This window comes from Mustelus asterias, chromosome 21, assembly GCF_964213995.1.
Source record: "Mustelus asterias chromosome 21, sMusAst1.hap1.1, whole genome shotgun sequence".
Classification (NCBI taxonomy): Eukaryota; Metazoa; Chordata; class Chondrichthyes; order Carcharhiniformes; family Triakidae; genus Mustelus; species Mustelus asterias.
The window spans coordinates 54,402,158-54,416,268 of NC_135821.1; the positions used below are offsets into that span (position 1 = coordinate 54,402,158).

At 43.4% G+C, this 14,111-nt stretch overlaps 1 long non-coding RNA gene across 4 annotated transcripts in view; it reads left to right on the forward strand.

The window, feature by feature from the left end:
- LOC144509282 (uncharacterized) overlaps positions 1–14,111 on the forward strand; it is a 34,258-nt gene that overhangs the window by 2,025 nt on the left and 18,122 nt on the right. For 3 of the 4 annotated variants that reach the window (XR_013500436.1, XR_013500434.1, XR_013500433.1), the window contains exons 1-2: positions 2,620–2,831; positions 7,305–7,359. This is a non-coding gene — a long non-coding RNA (uncharacterized LOC144509282). Of the gene's footprint in view, positions 1–2,619; positions 2,832–7,304; positions 7,360–14,111 lie in introns of those variants that run through there. The other variant, XR_013500435.1, reaches the window with a different exon arrangement.

The window sequence follows — 14,111 nt, forward strand, 5'->3', positions numbered from 1 at the left end:
TCACCCTTTCCTTTTCTGCTCCGCTATATACGCTATGAATGGTATGCTCTGTCTGTATAGTGTGCAAGAAACAATAGTTTCCATTGTATCCCAATATATGTGACAATAATAAATCAAGTCCACTCAAATACCCATGGATCTTTTCAAATTTCATGTTTGGACTGGCTTAATATTGTTGTTGCAATTAAGGATTTAGGTGTGAGGGAAATCAGACACCACCTGTGCTCCCAGCCTCATTTCCTGACGCCAAAATTGAAGTAATTCCACCTCCAATGTGCCCAGTTGTTCTATCAAGCATCAACATGGATGAGATAAGGTGAGGCATTCGCTGCATCAATTTAGATTGTAACTTGAAAAAAAAATAGTTGCAGTTTTTGCACTAGGACCAGTAAAATTAACGTGCCACATCTTTTCCCATTGACCCATGTTGGTTTTCAGCCATCTTTTGGCATCACATATCAAGACAAGTGTTCTAATGACAGCTGGCAATGGGCAGCCCGTCCCGGTGGAAGGCCGGTTACAGACAGCCGGCCTGTTGTTAGGCAGGAAGGAGTGTGACAGTCGTGGTCTAAATCGATTGAAGATGGATCACGCAGGAATTTCCTCCGCTAAAATGTTGCACTTGCAGTAACCAATGTTAAGTCAATTGCTCCCTCCCCACCCACCCCCGCCCCCCACCCCCTCCACCCCCCCACCCCCCTCCCACCCCCCCACCCCCCTCCCACCCCCTGAAAGCTGTCCGGCTTGAACCTTATAAAAGTAACACGTGTTGGTTAGAGTGTTTAATGATCCAGCTATGCTGACATCCAGCATATTCTCATCGTGCTGTGAAGCACTGTTTAGAGAACAGTGCGGGATCAGCATGGAAAATTGAAATTTCCCTTCTTTGTACTCTTCGATATAAAGCTTTGCAGTTTATTCTAGGGTTCGGCTTCATTCTCTGGCCTACAATTCTATTCTCCCCCCTCCCTCTACCCACCCCTAAAACATTACCAGACACTCCTTGCTGATTGCTGCAGTGTAGGCCTCTGAGCTGACCATTAGCTGTAATTGATACAGTCCTCATAGCTAATACAGTCATCTGTGTCATTGCTGCTTACTGCAGATCAGCACTTTTCATCCTGGAGTCCCATTTCTATTCAATAGATCTCCACATCCGACGATATCCTTTACTGCCTGCTCCTTCACATTGAATACATTAAAAATACATATCTGTGGGCAACGCACTTTATTATTATTTCCTTCTGACTCGGATGTAAATGATCAGAGTTCTCTCTGCATGTAAATCGCCACCAAACTGCAGCAACAAAGAGTCACTGAGTTATTTATAGGGAATTTATTGCGAATGGGAGAGTCTTGAATGTTTCTCTGAGGAGAACAGCACCAGACTGTTGTAAAAACCCTGTCACTGCCACTTTTCTTGAGATACTGAGAGTGGCAATATCTAGGATCCATTTTGTACAGTTTACTGAATATTACAACTCACACAGACAAACCAGCGGCAAGGATAGTAGATTCTGAAAACAATGAATTGACAAACGAATGGGAAGATCACTCGAGAAGGGGGGTGCTTTCCCGTAGTTTTTTTTTTTCTCTTCCCCCTCCACTCCTCCCCAGTCGGGTTAACCACCACGCTCGTTCTGTTGCAGAACTCCAGCTTTTGATTTCTGGTCTATCGCTAAAATCCACAATGAGATACTAAAGAGTTATTACCTGCAGCACTTTCAGCAATGGCTGTAACGTAAGAGACGCAGCCTCAGCACGTAATCCATTACTTATTCAGGGTCCTGGGACCATTAACTGTCATCCTAATATAACCGGCCCCTGCTTAAAGATTAAGCAGTTGAAGGGGTGGGTGAGGCGGTGGGGGGGGGGGGGGGGGGGGGGGAGATAAATAGGCTAGGTGCCATGCAGTGGAAGCAGAACTTGCCTGGACTTTGCGACCGCTTGTGAAGATTATTGTCATAATTTGCACCAATGTGGCAGTATTATTTGCTAATTGAGAGAAGGGAAAATTCATTATCATATAGCTGTTCAGGTCAGGTTTTTTTTTTCCTCTCTTGCTGCTCGTGAGTTGGTATTGATCTAGGGAAGGGTGGGGGGAGGGAAAGCTGATACAGCTTTTGCATTCTATGAATGAGCAGCAGTAGAATGTAATGATAAGGAAAGGCAGAGCTGTATCCTGAGATTCAGTCTCGCACTATCCCGTGTCTCCGTGGCCTATAACATCAGCATATTCATCACTGCTGTCAGGATTAGTGGACTGTTTGCAGCCCACAGCCTTAATTGGGGGATCCAGCCACTTTGCAAGGAGAAAGAGGAAAAAAAAAGAGAAGAGGATGTTTTCAAGTCAGCGAAAGAACGATGAGGGCGCTCAATGAGGACGGTTGGGGAAAGGGAGAGGTACCGTTCCAGAAAAGGGACTGACAGTGTCCGAACGGGCTCTGGTTGGTCAGCGAGCTGTCTCCAGCTAATGACAGGTGCTGAATCAGGTTCATTGGGAACTATTCCATGAATGGGAGAGGGGGAGTTGCAGCAAGGCCCCTCCCAAGCCAACAGAATGCAGAAAATAGAAGCTTTCTGCCCCTCTGCCTCTCTCTCTCTCTCTCTCTCGTCCCCTGCTAACCGATGACGCAGCAGAAATCGACTGTCAGCGCACAACAGCATGGGTGACTTTAAAAATGGCTTCAAGAGGTCACCCCTCTGAAACTTCTGCTGCAACACTCCAGCTGCAGATGGGTTTGGGCTGCCCTGTTCCCCACAAGCAGGGCAATTCAGCGCAGTTGACATGGTGGAGGTGCATTTCATAAGAGCAGCAAGGAACTGCAAAGGTAACATTTGCCATACTGTAGCGACGTCTCGTTCAACTTGATTTTGTCTTTCATTCGAATTAGTTGTGCCTGTAACGTATGTTTTGGGGATGGGGCGGAATGGGGACTGTGCGGAGTGGTCATTAACTGTTTAAAGCATTTTTGCCAAGTGGAGAGAGCGCTGCACTGGGATCAGTTGAGAGTCATGCGTACTAACAAGCATCCCTCATGAAAGAAATGTCTTGATGCCGATACAGATCCTGCAGGATTTCTCCACCGCCCCCCCCCCCCCCACCCCCCCCCCGCCCCCCCACCCCACCCAAGTCGAAACATTTCGAGGGTGGGGCTGATTCAGGATAAAAGGGGCCATTTTTCATTTGCTTTCTAGCTTCTTGTTCAGGAATGTGGTGGGTGCAGTTTTCACCAAGCAGCTGCATTTAGCCGCAGTTTAAGGTCGGTTTTGACCCTTCAACAATGTGGCTGCTTTTTTAGGTTTGGTCTAAATGCGCAGCTGTTTTGAATTAAACCAGACGGCCCGACAGATGCCGATTTTCTTCCCCGAAGTACAAACTTTCGCTTCCCGAATATTAGTTTAAAAGCAGCTTTTGAGTCATGCCACGTGTTATATGGAGCAGAGTCTGGGCTAAATGATTATTACTGTATTAGGAAATGAAAACAGTTCCAATTTATTATGTCCTTTTAAGAGGCTTTTGCAGTCAGCAGGAGCTTGTAAAATATCCTGCCGTTTCCACGTACTTTGTCATATGTATGATTTTTTTTTCAATTTGTACAAGAACGTAACTATCCACAGGACTGGGTTACAGACTGAGTTAGAACACTACTCCTTCTCCTCTGGGACCTGGGTTTGAATCCAGGCCAGACAGTGCAGATGAAGGACTTTTCTCTAACAGAGGAGGGGTAAGGGCGAGAGGAACTAGGTATTACAGTGTGATAGAATTCTGTCCTTTCACCTCGACAGTTTATAAATGCAGGCGAGACACGGGGGCTGGCACCATCGAGTGAATCTTCATTGTCTGTTGGTTGTTAGGGGGTTTTAAGTTACAGTCAAAGTTTAGGAACAGTCTCAACCCAGCTATCAGTGTATTGAGTCATTATAGTGATGCTTACAGCAGACCTGTCACCATCTTCCACTCCTCAGTTTGATTGTAGAATTTTTGTCTCCAGGACATCTTTGAATGATGATCTGCCTCCCTAAAAGAGACGGGCAAAATTGCAACCTAATTATCCTTAACTGATAGAGCAGTTGTGGTTGTGGTCATTTTATGAAAAAGAATTTAAACATTGTTAGCTAGCTATTACTTATATGCCCATCACATGATGAGATGGCACAGAACGGATTTTTCCATGTCTTCCTCTGCTAAAGTTGCTTCCACTTTGGCACATGTTGTTCGCCTTTCGTCCATTTTGGTTGGCTCCTTAAGCACCACATGCAATTGGTTGGTCATTAGCAGGTGATCGTTAGTGGGTGCTGTTGTGCAGAGCAGAGATGGACTATCCCACAGTACCTGAGAACTGCTAAAATTGAAGGAATCAGGTTGTGTCTTTGCGTGATTTTTAAGGCTGGAATCCCACCTTGCAAGTTATCCACGCCAAGAGCTTTAAGGCAAGTATGGTGAAATTTAATTAATATGTAAAACTTACATAGGGGAAATTTGTTGTTTTGCGATATCCAGTTGTGCTTTATCGTTACATGTATCTTCTGAATGTGGATTGTGGTGTACTAATGTTGGTTTTCTTTGTGTATTTGTAGTGCAAGTTTTTTTGCTGGCTGGACTGCAGATCTGACATAAGAGATTCAAATTAGAGGCTCTTTTTTAAAAAAATTGGGACTGACACAAGGCAACTGCATCTTGCTAACCTCCCATAAGTTGACCTTGTGTCAATCTTTCCCTGGAGGTTTATTTACACAAAGTTAATTTGCAGATTTGGAAGGTGCGTGGCGGAGATCATGTTGTCCTTTACTTCCAGCTGCCTGGCTTGCTCACAAGTGGCTGGAATGTGGCAAATGACAGAGCAATTCCCAGTTGCGCCAAGAGATGTTGCTTTTGAGAGATTATTTTGTCCTGCACTCAACTCTTCTTGTCCCTCTTTCCAGATTGAAACCTCGAGGAATTCCTTCTGATATTCTGATGTTACTGTACGAGCATGCAGCACTAAAACTAATTTTAAATTATTTATTGTTTGATTGCGTACCTTTCACCATTTCATAGCACATTGCCCTTCAATTGCAGTTAGTGGCAATGAAAGGAATGTCGCACTTCCAGTATTACTGCGCAACATGACAAGGAAATAACGTTCACTGGTGACATTTTTTGTATCATAGCCTTGAGGATTTTAAAAGTAGCACATCTATATCTTATCTGAAAACGGCACTCACTAAAAGAATTATTTATCCTTGGACGTGACTGCTTGCTGAGTCTTTAAAATTGGCGAACAATGCTGTTGGAATTTCACAAGTTAACAATGCGAAATTCAATTTTCTGACCAAATTTTGCAATTGTTTCTCTGTATAATTATTGTTAATCCAAAAACAGAAAATGCTGGAATATCTCAGCAGGTCTGACAGCATCTGTTGAGAGAGGACAGAGCTAATGGTCGGAATTTTACCGTCCTGTCCGCCATGGGAATTGGAGCGGGTGAGGAGCGGACCATGGAAATGTCTGTTGACCTCGGATGGTATTTTCCGGTTTCGGGACGAGCGAAGGTGGAAGATCCCACCCAATGTTTCGAATATAGTTGACTCGAAACATTAGCTCAATTCTCTCTCCACAGATGCTGTCAGACCTGCTGAGATTTTCCAGTAATTTCTGTTCTTCTTCCAGCATTCGCAGTAATTTTTGTTTATACTGTCACTCCAAACCCTGTTTATATATATGTTTGTTGTCTGTTGACTCGGAGTTCTATATCCTCAGTGCTGGGGTTGCCTACGGAACATAGAGTCCTTTCCACTCTTTAAAAATTAATTGATTGCATTCTTGACACAATTTGGTCCAGTAACAAAATGGTTCCAAGGCACACCTCCAAGCCTCCAAACCTTGGTGTCTGACTCTGCCCAGAGTTACATACTTCTTCATATGCCCATATGAGTTTCCAGGCTATGGAATGTAAAGAAGTATGTATTTGTGGTGTGGAACATCTTCGACCATAAAGAAACCATGCTCAGCGAAAAGGCAAGACCTACACTTCTCTAATTCTCACGAAAGGCCTAATTACTTTCTTGTGAGGTAGTAGGGATTTTCCAGTCAAAGAATATGCTCACTCTTCAAAATATACAGGTAAAACATTTAACCTCGAAACCCCAGCTGGCTAAAGTAAAAAAGTTACCATGTGCTGGAAATGGGGAATCATCAGAAAACAAAATATGCTCATCGTTTCTCAGGGTACGTGATTCCAAAGTGGTAGAACTCACAGCATCTAAAATAGATTCATAAATTCTCTACATAATCGGGGGGTTGTGAGCCTTCACGCCTGTCTCCACTTCTTGGACGACAGAAGGTTAATTATTGTTACAGGTGGATTTTATTTTCTCTATCCATCTTCTGGTTCCTTTCTCTCCTCAAAGACATGGTGGGAATTATCATTCCAAGGTGAAGAGGAATAAGCAACTTGCTTCTTCTCAATCTGTAGCCAGTGCAGCGTAAGATAGTCATAATAATATTACAAGAGGCTCCAACTCTTCACTGAATTCATAGCCCCTTCCAGAAGGTTAACGATTACATTTATATTCTACAACTTGATCCGAGGCTATGATCCTTCCTGAATTTTGGATATTTTTTTCTGACGAGGTGGGACAGCTTGATTGATTAATTGGTGAAATGCAGTCCCCTACATTGTTTTAAATTCTCATCCGAGCTGCACAGAATTATGTCCCCCCCCCTCCCCACACTCCCCCCCCACCCCCCCGCCCGCCACTCTGCTGCTCTCACCACCTTTCAAGTGCTGCAGCACGATGTTTGCAGCTGAAGAACTAAAATAAAACAAATTTCACGGCAAAGTCAGCCGTGCTCTCTCACCTCTGAGTTTCATGGTTATTGGTTCAAGTTCCACTTCAGAACTTGAGCACAAAGATCTGGGGTGGCACTGCGGTGCAGTACTGAGAGGATGCCGCACTGCCGGAAACGCCATCGTTCAGATGAGACATTGAACCGAGACCCCGCCTGCCCTTGCGGGTGGATGTAAAAGATCCACTATTTCGAGGGAGAGCAGGGGATCTATCCTTTGTGCCTGGACAATATTTATCCGCCCATCAATATTATACATTATATAAAACATTTTTAGTTATGATCATGTTTCTGTTTGTGGGTGCTTATATCTACCAATGAGCTGCCTTGTTTCCTCCATTACAACAGTGACAATGCTGCAAAAAGTGTCCATTAGCTGTGAAGTGTTTTAGAATGTCTGGTGCTTATGAAAAGCACTGTGTAAATGCCAGTCCTTCTTCCCTTTTCTTTTCCAAATTCTTTTATCCTGCAGGTGCTGGCACAAGCCTCCTTATTCATGGTGCAGAAGGCAGTTATTGTAACGAAAGGTATAGTACTTGTTCTTTTGCCTGTTCAAATCTGTATTGCAGATATTGGGGAAAGACTAGAGGGGTAAAACAAGAAATCACTGTTGCATGTAAAATTTAAGTTTATTTATTAGTGTCACAAGTAGGCTTACACTGCAATGAAGTTACTGTGAAAATCCCCTAGTCGCCACGCTCCGGTGCCTGTTTGGGTACACCGAGGGAGAATTTAGCATGGCCTTCCCATAGCACGGAAAGGTTCCTCTACGCAAAATGGAGAAGTGGTGGGGAGGGGGGGGTTACACTTCTGGAGATGCCAGGAACATCCACGAGGGTGCTTGGCAGCCACCGACTGACTCATCTGATGGTTTTGAACAGCAGGCGTAGGTAGGGCAGAGCAGAAGCAGTAAAGTTATCCTGTGTCTCACAAATCCACAGTGATTTAGGTGGAGCAACATTTGCTAGTCGCCTCAGTGGGACACAGTGATTTCGGCAGCAGCAGCTGTAAGTTTTTATTATCCTGTATTGTCGTGTGATTACTCAAAGCAGGTGCCAGATGCTAAACTGCAGATCCTGTTTCTTGGAGAGTTTGGTTAAAAGCTGTCAGCCGCACTCTGCTGTCAGAAATAGTACAGCTACTGTAGTGTTGAAGCAATTCATTTCAAATCTCCAAAGATTTAAATAATATCCAAAGAACATTTTCAGTCTCTGGTGACACTGTATATTACCATTCCATTGCTGTAAAGAAAGTCACCATTGTTCCACACGCACTGCCATAGTCGCACTTGCCGCATTTTAATATCATAGCAAATAATATTTGTATAATGCATTTGAACAGTTCAGGTACAAACATCTAACAAACACTAATATACGTTGACCGCCAACACCGGTCACTTCTGTTAATCCAGAGTGGGAGTCTCCATTTTTTAATTACGAGGGTTGATTTTGTCACTCGCAGTTTAGAACCCAAAATTCGCAAAGACCTGCCTGCCCTCCAACAGCAAATGAGCATTCATTTTAATGGCTGTTGTATGGTGCAATGGCAAGCAAAGAAGCAAGGCGGTGGGGGTGGGGGGGGAAGACTAGGCAGGTGGGCAGCTACCAAGTTACTTACCCACCCTTGAACCATGAAGAGTTAACCAATCTCAATTTCAATTTATTGAGTAAGCAGTTGGGCCTAAGAACGTAAAAGCAGGAGTCGGACGTTCAGCTTTACTTGTTCTGATTAGACCATGATTGCTCTGCACCTAAATTCCATTTTCTGTCTTTTGCTGCATACCCTTTGGTACACTGACCGAACAAAAATCTTTTGATGGGTAGTGTGGTAACTTGGCTAAAAAGAGGTAGTCGAACACGTTGTGATTTCAATCTTCTTATAAAAATATGGAAATACAGTACAGCACGGACTCAGAAGTTACACAGTACCTCGTGGTAAGACTAAACCCAGCGGCACAATGGCATAGTGGTTAGCACTGCTGCTTCACAGCACCAGGGATCTGGGTTCGATTCCGCCTCAGGTGACTGTCTGTGTGGAGTTTGCACTTTCTCCCTGTGTCTGCGTGGGCTTCCTGCGGGTGCTCCGGTTTCCTCCCATTCTCCAAAGATGTGCGGGTTAGGTGGATTGGCCATGCTAAATTGACCCTCAGTAGCAGGGTAAATACATGGGGTTATGGGGATAGGGCCTGGGTGGGATTGTTCTCGGTGCAGACTCAACGAGTCTTCTTCTGCACTGTAGGGATTTTATGATTCTATGAAAGCCCGCGCTACCGATGACGTCACTTGCACGTGCTCACACCTGTTATAGACAACAGTACATACATTCAAATAGGAAGATGTTTACTATAACATTCTATAACAGGGAGAAACAGAGTTAACATTTCAGGCCAATGACCTTCAGAATTCTGATGAAGAGTATCGTGCATTGCAAGATCTGATGCAGTTTGTTATATTGCCCTCTGTGTTGAGAAGGTATAAGTAAAGTTAGTTCAATAATGGTTGCCAGCTGAGCATGTGTTAGTCTTACTCCATGCAATGCACAACAGATAATGATGTGGCCGGGATAAAATTTTCCTTTATATTTCATTTGCGAAATTAAGAAATGGAGGACATACATTTTTGGAACTCCTCACGTTAATTGTGAGCAATTTGAAGGGTTGTCCCATGTGCACATCGTACTCAGTTACACCGTGAGTCAGCACGGTTTGCAATTGGAAAATGGCACTGAAGGTATGTTTGGGAACAATGGGGGAATTCAACCCTAACGAGGGGGACTGGTGTATTATGGATGAAGATTACACATTTGTCTGAAAGTGAATGAAGCAGAAGATGCCCCTTAATGTCAGGGGGACTAGCTAGGGTAAATGCATAGGGTTATGGGGATAGGGCCTGGTGGGATTGTGGTTGGTGCAGACTCGATGGGCCGAATGGCCTCCTCCTGCACTGTAAGATTCTATGAAGATAAAATAAATGCTTTCCTCACCATGAGGGGGTCAGATACTTTTGATATCCTTTTTAACCAGTGTGGCCCACCGGATTATTCTGATATTAATGAGATTTTGGACTAATTTTGTGACATTGCACTGAGAGTTGCATTCCATGAATGGAAGCACAAATGAGACTGTTGCAGATTACAGTCTTGAATTAAAGAAACTCTCTCGCCACAGTGGTATGGTAAGAGAACCTTAGGGACACATTCGTAGGAGGCTTTCAGAATGATAAAGTCCAGGCCAAGCAAAGGCAATAAGCTGACATGGAAATCAAAGAATCCCTACAGAACAGAAGGAGGCTATTTGGCCCATTGAGTCTGTACCGATTACAATGCCACCCAGGTCCTATTCCTGTAACCCCACACATTCACCCTGCTAATCCCCCTGACACTAGGCTCAACTTAGCATGGCCAATCCATCTAACCCGCACATACTTAGGCTGCGGGAGCACCGGGGGAAACCCATGCAGACACGGGGAGAATATGCAAACTCCACATAGACAGTGACCCGAGGCCGGAATTAAACCTGGGTCCTTGCTCTGTGAGGCAGCAGTGCTAACCACTGTGCCACCGTGCCGCCCTTTTGAGGCGGCACAATGGCACAGTGGTTAGCACTGGAAAGAGGCTTACAATGAGGCCACAGCCATGGAAGTGACACGAAGAGATAATTGCAAATTGTAAGGCAGCCAGCAGTGGATGTCCAGCAGACAAGATCCAGGCCTCGGCAACCATGTGCACAGTTCCAGAATCAGAAATTGAAATGCTACCATTGCCATGGAGACCATCAACCATTCAAATACCCCCATTTCCAGTCAAATTGCTAGACCTGTGGGAATGTTGGCTATATCTGGATAGTATGCAGGAGTAGCTGAAGCAGTCATGTTCCAGGTGGTGAGAAAGCTCCATGTTGCAGCAATGCACAAGGGTTGAAGTTGTGGTAGATCGAAATCTAACTCAGCAACTTGGAAATCCTCAAATGCGCATATGCGTGAAAACATAAATTGGTGTTATGAAGCAGGAAGAAGAAGAGTTTGCACTGAGTCAGAGAGAAACTACAAAGGGAGGACGAAATTAAAAGGGGTGAAGAAGTCCTGCTTGCTGCGGGAATCGTCACAGGCGCGATGGACAACTCGCCGGACTATTGAAAGGTCTGTTGACCTCGGGTGGGAATTTCTGTTCTTGGGGATGGTGGGTCTGGGAAATTCCATCAATAATTCCAGCGCCCACAGCAAAATGTAAAGTTGGAGATTCACAACTTTCTTTAATCATTGATGTCACTGCAGCAGTGTCTGTTATCTCAGAAGTAGAATACAAGAAATCTTTCAGTCACATTACCTCACACAAAACTAGTTGAAGCTGGCAGTTATTCCAAAGCAGTATTCCAGTGTTGGGTGAAGTTCGAGTGGAATACAATGAGGCATCCTGTCATTTGCCATTGGTGGTAGTAAGAGGGAACAAGTGTCCCTGATAGGAAGGAATAAATATGATTAAACTGGACCGGGATTTTTACAGTAGGGGTCAGTAAGAGTACGTCAGACATTGAGAAAGTGCTCAGAGAGCACAAAGTGGTCCTTGAGCAAGAAGGACCAATTGATAAAATTAACCATCAGAGCAATATTAAATATTGGAAGTCAGCAAAACACACAAATGCTTCTTTCAAGATATCCCATGCGCGGCTGATACATTTTTAGCCACAGAGTTAGCTGTGAATTACTTTACATACACAAATGGTACGCCTGCGTCCACCAGGAAAATTAGCAAAGAAACTTGCAAGGATGTGGCGCTCAGTAAAGTGCTCAAAGATCCAATCAATGTCTGGGTTACATAGAAACATAGAAGATAGGAGCAGGAGGAGGCCATTTGGCCCTTCCAGCCTGTTCCACTGTTCATCACGATCATGGCTGATCATCCACCTCAATAACCTAATCCTGATTTCTCCCCATAATCTTTGATCCCATTCGCCCCATTCATGTGATGATGAGAAATTAATGGAATGTTTCTCACATTGCAATCAACTGAGTGTAGATCAGAGCTGTTTCTTGTGAGGCTTAAGAGTCGGGATCCCACCAAGATTTATAGAAAGTTCGAAGAACTTAATCAAGAGCACACAGGGATAGTCCATATGAAAATAGTAGCATTAGGTTACTTTTGAGATCGAAAGGTAGATAGAGATATTGAAAAGTTGCAAAGAGGGTCTCAGAATGAGACGTGATCTAACCAAGATTACTTTTGTTCCATGGTCAAACACAAGAAAACCATGGGAACAAGTACATGTTGATTTGTTCTTGCAGTGGAAGAGAAAGAGTATTTTGTTTTGGTTGATGATTACAGCAGGTGAATAAATGTTGAATCTATGCCCGTGCCCCAAGTAACAAAACTATTGAGGTTTTGAGAAGTTTTTGATGTGATTTATCATTGTCACATGAATTAGTATACAGTGAAAAGTATTGTTTCTTGCATGCTATACAGACAAAGCATACCGTTCATAGAGAAGGAAAGAAGAGGGGGCAGTCATAGCTAGGGTGTAGAGAAAGACCAACTAACATAAGGTAGGTCCATTCAACAGTCTGATGGCAGCAGGGAAGAAGTTGTTCTTGAGCCGGTTGGTATGTGACCTCAGACTTTTGTATCTTTTTCCCGATGGAAGAAGGTGGAAGCGAGTACGTTGGTTCGCAATTGATGGGTTGCCAGAGGTGTCGGTGTCAGGTAATTGTCCACAGTTTACATCAGAAGAGCTTGAAATATTTCTGAGTAAGAGTGGAATCAAAAACACACTAATGTCCCTATTAAAGCATTAAATAGTGCTGTAGAAAGAAGCGTACACATTGTGGAGAGGTGACAAGCTAAGCATTAACCTCCATGTTTCTCTTTAATAGAGGCCAGACAATTTACTGTTCTGAATAAGCCACAGTCTACAACAGGTTGCTCACCTTCTGAGTTTGTGTTTAAACACACTCGCTGGTCAATATTTAGTCTGCTCAAGCCCGCTGTCAATAGCAAAGTGAGAGAAAAGCAGGAGAAAGTGAAGATGAATCATGATATGTGAAACATCAAGTTTAGAGAATTCCGGTCTGGCCAGAAGGTCATAGTGAAAAACCATTGAGGTAATCGGGAGATGTATGGAATTGTTGTAAAGAGATGAGGTGCATTCTAGTGACGATTAGAGAGATACACCATCAATACTGTGTAGATTATTTGCTTGCAAGAGGAAATCTGCCAAAGGGAGAGCATGAGAAACCTCCTGAAGTCCAAATTCTTCCTAAAGCCCAAAGTGAAAATCAGGAAGAAAGTGAAAGTCAAAAAGAAACTGAAAGCTTACCCGTGTTAGAGAATTCAGCAGCAGAACAAAGACAAATCAAACAATATCACAGTCCCAACAATTATGTGGAGTTCGTCATCAAAGTCAAAGTTCAGGTTTGACGCAGTTCGAGACATTGAGAAAGCAGAGTCAAAATAATAGAAATGGAAGGTGATACCCAGACGGAAAGAAAAGGAAGCCAAATGGGTTCAATTAAAACATGTAGGAAGGAAGAAGAAATACATTTTTCTTTTCATTACTTCTTGTCAAATGACAGTAATTTTTGCATACTGGTATTAAGGAAAAATATTTTTTTACATGTAAATTACTCTGAAAAATTGGTCAAATTTGTTTTAGTCATGGATTACAGTAGAAATAAGGATAACCCCCAACATACTATATTTTCAATTATTGTTGATGTATGTTTCTTCATCGTATTTTGGAAAAATTTGTACATGCATCATTTTACATTTTAATGTATACGTTGTTTTGTAAGTGAGGAGGGAGTGTAGTATATTTCAAGATCTGAGCATTTTTTATTATATTGCCCTCTCTACCGCCCTCTCGGATGGAGAGGTGAAAATAAAATTAATTTTGTAATGGGCACATGGTGGATCTTGACTCAGTGCAATACACAACAAATGGTCATTGACCTGAAACACTGGGCGGGATTTTGCGGCCTTGCTCAAGCGAGACTGGAAATTCCTGCCTGAGGTCAACGGACATTTCCGTCGTCCGCCCCTCCATTGATTCCGTGGTGGACGGAGCGGTAGAATTCTGACAATCGATTTTGTTTCCCTTCACAAAAGCTGCCCGACCTGCTGAATGTTTCCAGCATTTTCTGTTTTAATTTCAGATTTCCAGCTTTTGCTGTATTTTGCCTTTGCAAAAACCTATCAATCCCTGTCTTGAAAATTTATACTGACTCAGCCTCAATGGCCATTTGGGAAAGTGAGTTCTGGATTTCTATTATCTAATGCATGGAAAAGTATT